This window comes from Acomys minous (genome assembly GCF_964271855.1).
Source record: "Acomys minous genome assembly, chromosome: 8".
Classification (NCBI taxonomy): Eukaryota; Metazoa; Chordata; class Mammalia; order Rodentia; family Muridae; genus Acomys; species Acomys minous.
Genome location: NC_140489.1, coordinates 85,332,178 through 85,338,262, shown reverse-complemented (window position 1 = coordinate 85,338,262; position 6,085 = coordinate 85,332,178).

The following is a 6,085-nucleotide window of genomic DNA, read 5'->3' as shown; positions in this document are numbered from 1 at the left end:
TTGGAGGGCAAAGGAAGGGGTGTGTGACAAGAACGGAGTTGGGGCTCCTGGGATCTGAGTTCCTGGTACAGCAATGATGTTGCTGTGCAGATGTTGGTGATGTTTGGTTCCTGCGCCTCCGGAGCTGCCGGCTAGCCCACGTTTTTGGCTTGCTAATGTGACTGTCCCAGCCAGCTAACAGCATCTTCATTCCCAGATTTGGGGTTCTTTTCAACAAACATATCCACCCATAACTTGCAATGGCAGTACACCATAGCAGAGAATTCCTGAAGGCTCTTGGATTTCAGAATCCCCACCCTTTCACTTAACCCTATAATTCTTACCCTGTTTCAATAGCAGCAGCCTCAGCGTCTCCATTGGTGAGATGGGAGAAGAGGGCTTGGCATGGGCTGATACAATACCTGTGAGTATTACGTGCAAAATCCCCCAGAAACCATGCTCAGCCCACTACGTGATCAACAAAGGCAGTTACTGCTGCTATAGTCAATGGTTCAGATTCTACCACAGCTACCTGTCTCACTTACCATCTTAGAGGTGCTGCATCTGCCAGTATCTGGCTACCGTCAGCCCTCCATATCAATTGCCTGTGTACCTGTGATTAACTATGATTTTCAAATACTAGGCTAAGCCATGTCACAGGCATAGAGAGCTTGCATTTGAAAGGCCCTGGGCTTAATACTAAGCATTAGAAACACAAAGGAAAGAAAACATCCAGAAAAATAACTATACTAGTGCAGACCTGGACAGGTCTTCTTCTCATGGTTCCCTAGGCAATAGCTACGAACATCACTACCTCATTATATCTAAGGGGCTTGGACATCCATGACTCCTGGATCCTGGATCCTGTTGGTATTGACAGGCATCTTTTTATATCAATGTCACAGTCTTAAAGAAACTCTACAGAGGCTTTCAAGATAATGCCACACATCTGTGTCTAGCCAATCATAATGGCTAGGAAGAGAGTCTATAAGGGCTTATTCTCATTTGGTTTACATGAGGTGGGAAGACCCACTGTGAATGCAAGCAGCAACATTTCATGGACTTGATCTTAGATTGTATGAAAGTGACAGAATCACGCTGAGCGAGTGATCACGTGTCCATGCATTCATTCTGTCTCTGCCCTCTGACTCTCTTCTGGATGTGATGTGGCCAGCTCCCTGAAGCTCCTGCCACAGTCTGACTCCCCTATCATGGTGTACGTGTAATTTTAAGCTAAAATAAAACTTTCATTTCCTAAGCTGCTTTTTGTTAGATTTTTTTGGTTGTTGTTGTTGTTGTTGTTTTGTTTTGTTCCCCCCCCCCCCAGCAATGGAAATAAAGCTAAAATTAATCAATAGAGCCTTGTCCAACAAAAATTCCAAGGGCATTTACTTTTAGGACTTATTGTGTGCTGAGCTCATCACACAGCATCATAGTCAGTGTGTTCATGATCTGTGTAAAGTAATTTTCCTTTTAATAGGCATTTAAAACACACCGATTTTTACAAGATAGTACCAGTGCACAGGAGGCATCTAACTTTCCCTGGGTTATGGGTCTGATCAGTGTACATAATGACTGGGAATGCAGAAAGTTTAACTGCACATCTTTGCCTATTGTAGCATTAACTGCCGAGCAAAGGAATATTACACATAAACAGAAAGGCAAAAAGAAATTTTTTTCTGGGCTAAGGGGACAATGGTCTTAATTCTTTCCCTCTGCAAATCTGACCATGGTGCCCAACTCTTCAATGGTATGTGGACCTTATGAAAACTTTTAAAGTGTGGGTCTCCCGTATACGTCTTGCTTAACAGTTATAAATATACTCTACCCTTAGTAGCAACAGTGATGTTAATGAAATCAGAATTCGGTTTGTGTTACCTGCCATATATAGAGGCCAGTAAAGCAAAGATGGGAATTGAATCTTAAAACTTCATCTATCCAGTCAGCTGGCAGTCCGAGGAGACAGCTGATCGGTGTCCTGGACACCTGTCTTCATCCCATCTCCTGCAGGCAGGTTATATAGGACGAAGGGGCTCATCTTTCTTCTCTTTACTTTTGTTCTGGTACTTAACAACTATGCAGCCAGTTAATTCATTTGTGCAGGAAGGATGTCAGGTGGTGGTCCTTCAAAGTTAGGGTCCATTAGCAATAATCCTGGCTTCTACTCACTAGAGTTCAGAACCATCCCTTAGTTGAGACAGTGAGATGTCTCTAGGTACAACAGGAATCCACATTGCTGGAGAATAGCCATATGAGGCTGGCTAATGGGTCAGAGTTGATGTTTAGAAAACAATAGTTATTGAGAATATTTTAAATCATGATTTAAAAAAGTCTTATGTAGGGTGGGTTTTAGTCATTTAGAGCTTCGCCTTCCTTAACCTATAAGAACAGATGACAAAGGTATCCGTATATTCATTCACCTGGCTACTGAGTCAAATGGACATGCACGCCACTTATTTCAGCTTAGGTCCTGCACCGGCCCTAATTTATGCTCACACAGAGGTTGACTGACAAACTGAAAACCTTCTTCAAGAACCAATGGCAATAATAGACACCCATGCCCAGTCATGTACAGGCATGTCTATTTAGCCATCTCGCAAATGCTATGGTCACTGCTCAGATGACATATTTATTCATCAAATAACTATTCAGTCAGACCGTGGCGGTCTAACAGTATGACACTGAGTAAAATTGACATGATCTCATGCACAGGCTGTCTGAGGAATAAGAGACACTAACTGTGAATAAAGAGGATGTTGCAGGGGACAAGATGGCTTGGATAGAAGCTCCTGATTTAAAAAAAATATTACATGTGTTTGTGTGTGTGCACATGTGGGTGGATGTCCATGTGCAGATGCGCTAGCTACTGTATAGGTATAGGGAGTGGGTTGGTATTGATTTTAGCAAGACTGTAAGTGGTGTGCATGTGTGTGTGTCCATGGTGTGTGTGTCCATGGTGTATATGTACGTGTTCATGGTGTGAGTGTGTACATGATATGTGTGTGTACCCATGGTGTGAGTGTGTACATAGTATGTGTGTGTACCCATGGTGTGTATGTGTACATGATGTGTGTGTGTGTGTGTGTGTGTGTGTGTGTGTAGCAGACATAACACAGTATATACATAGAAGCTAGAAGGGTTTGTGGAGCTGGCCTCTCCTTCCACCCTTACAGGCATTCTGGGGGATCAAGTCCACACTGTGGAGCTGGTGCAGCAAGTATTTTACCCTCTGAGCCTCCCGCTGGCCCTAGATTATAAGAGTTTTGACATTTCCTCAAGGGAAAGAGGTCTAGCTCACCTCCTTTGGATGTGGGTTGACTTTAACGATGTGTCTCCAGCAGGATAAAGAAGGTGTGCCCTGTGACTCACAACTCAGGGTGGTCCTTTGCAGATCTTCCCACCTTGGAACCTAGCCGCGATACTGTAAGGATGTTCAGGCCATGTGGCTTGACTGTGTATACATTTCCCAGCTGATTGCTACAGCAAGGTCCTGGTCAATGACCACATCGACTCATATCAGTGAGTAAAGAGCTTTGAGAGAGGAACAAGTTCCACCAAGCCCTGCTCAGATTCCACATTTGTGAGTTAAGTCATCACTGGCATTGTTCTAAGTCACTAAGCTTTGGGGTAGCTTATTACACAGACAGAATAGCCAATAATATCATATGTATGGAATTTTTAAAAAGTAGAATCTTTCTATGTGGGGCATATCAAACCTCTTCCAGGTCACTCAGGGTCTGGGAGGAATTCCACAAGCCAGGTCTATGAGCTCCATATCAAAACGCAAGTGCATGTGCCAAGGAGTACTAGCCAAGGCACAAGATGACTCTGGGCTCTAGGATAGAAGCTTCCTTCTTTAAAAAAAATTATTACAGGTATTTGTTTTTGTGCACATGTATGTATGTGTGCAGATGCACATGCAACAGTATAGGTATAGATGTCCGAGGTCAGCTTTCCGGGGTTGCTGCCTTCCTCCTGCTGTGTGAGTTCTGTGTGACTCTTTATCCAAGGAGTCTCCATGGAGTGGGGAATCACAGTGCATGGGTGGGGTAACAGTGCAGGAGTAGGGGTGACAGTAAAGGGGTAGGGGTGACAGTGCAGGGGTAGTGGTGACAGTGCAGGGGTGGGGTAATAGTGCAGGAGTAGGGGTCACAATGCAGGGGTAGTGGTGACAGTGCAGGAGCAGGGGTGATAGTGCAGGGGTGAGGTAACAGTGCAGGAGTAGGGGTCACAATGCAGGGGTAATGGTGACAATGCAGGAGTAGGGGTGACAGTACAGGGGTGGGGTAACAGTGCAGGAGTAGGGGTCACAATGCAGGGGTAGGGGTAACAGTGAAGGAGTAGTGGTGACAATGCAGGGGTGAGGTAACAGCGCAGGAGTAGGGGTCACAGTGCAAGGGTAGGGGTAGCATTGCAAGGGTAGGGGTAACAGTGCAGGAGTAGGAGTAACAGTGCAGGGGTAGTGGTGACAGTGCATGGGTGCAGTAAGTGCAGGAGTAGGGGGTCACAATGCAGGAGTAGGGGTAACAGTGCAGGAGTAGTGGTGACAGGGTAGGGGTAACAATGCAGGGGTGGGGTAACAGTGCAGGAGTAGGGGTAACAGTGCAGGGGTGGGGGTGACAGTGCATGGGTGGGGTAACAGTGCAGGGGTGGGGGTAATAGTGCAGGGGTAAGGGTAGCAGTGCAGGGGTAGGGGTAACAGTGCAGGGGTGAGGGTGACAGTGCAGGAGTAGGGGTGACAGTGCAGGGGTGGAAGTGACAGTACATGGGTGGAGGTAACGGTACAGAGGTAGTGGACTGAGGATACAGCAATGAAGACAGCAACCTTCTGCCAGTTTAATGAGGTATGAGCATGTCCCTCTGGTCAGCCCACAGAGAACAGGGCTGCAATGGGATAAGGGGTAAAATGGCATATGACACAAGGTGTGCGACTCAGAAGCACCTCACGGACTCAGCCGTGGTGGTGCCAGCACTGGCTAGCTCCAATGTGTCGACACCATCCCCCTGGAAACACTAGTACTCATTTGGTAATCACTTCCCACTATGGGTCTCAGCAACCAGTAACTTGTTTTCCATCTCTACAGCCTTCCCTATGCTGGGCAGTGCTTTGAAATTAAACCCTGCATTGTGCAGCCTTTTGTGCTATGCTTGTTTCCCCGCTTAGAATGGCATCTTCCAGGATTATTCAAATAATGGAATCCTATCGTACTTCACTTGTTTTTATGGCTCAATAGTAATATCGCATTGTGTGGGTAAGCCACACTGTTTACTCATTCAGTTTTGTGTGGTGGCTTGGCGGGATCTGGAAGCCATCGGTCCAAATTGGTGCTTTGTAACTGGTGGAGCAGAAGAACCAGGTGAAGGAATGGTCACCAACGACCTGTCTGTACCCAAGGGCTCTCTCTTCTCCTAGGTCAGAACACCAAGTGGCCTGGAAGAAGATCTGTTTTCTCAATAAGCTGTAGTGACATGCAGCCTGCTTCCATTTAAATAAAATCACATGTATAGCCAGAAAAGGTAAGACACCCTGAGCTCCATCTAATGTTTGGCATCTGTTTCAATCCACTGATGGGTGGAGCCTCTCAAGAGGAGAGTTGTGCTAAGCTCCCGTCTGCAAGCATAGCAGAGCATTATTAATAGTGTCAGGGGTTGACTCTTTCCCGTACGGTGGGTCTCAAGGTCGGCCTGTCACTGGCTGGCCATTCCCTCAATCTCTGCTCCATCTTTATCCCTACACATCTTGCAGGCAGGGTACATTTTGGGGTAAAGGTTTTGTGAGTGGATTAGTGTCCCCCTCCCTTCACTGGAAGTCCTCTCTGGCTATGAGGGGGCCACTTCAGTCTCCATGTGCTCAGCTACTAGGAGTCTCAGGTGGTGTCGTCTCCTCATCCTCCCAGGACCCTACCCTGTTGCAGGTATCCAGCTTCTCCCAGAGATGCTTCCCATCAGGGTTTCCCTTCTTTCTCTCAGCCCTTTTGCCTCCCACCCTTTCTCTCAGAGTGGGCAGAAGAATAGGAAGACCTAGAGGGGATAAGAATTCCACAAGAAAACCAGTAGCGTCAACTAACCTAGGCCCATGGGGGTTTACAGAGATGGAAGCACCAAC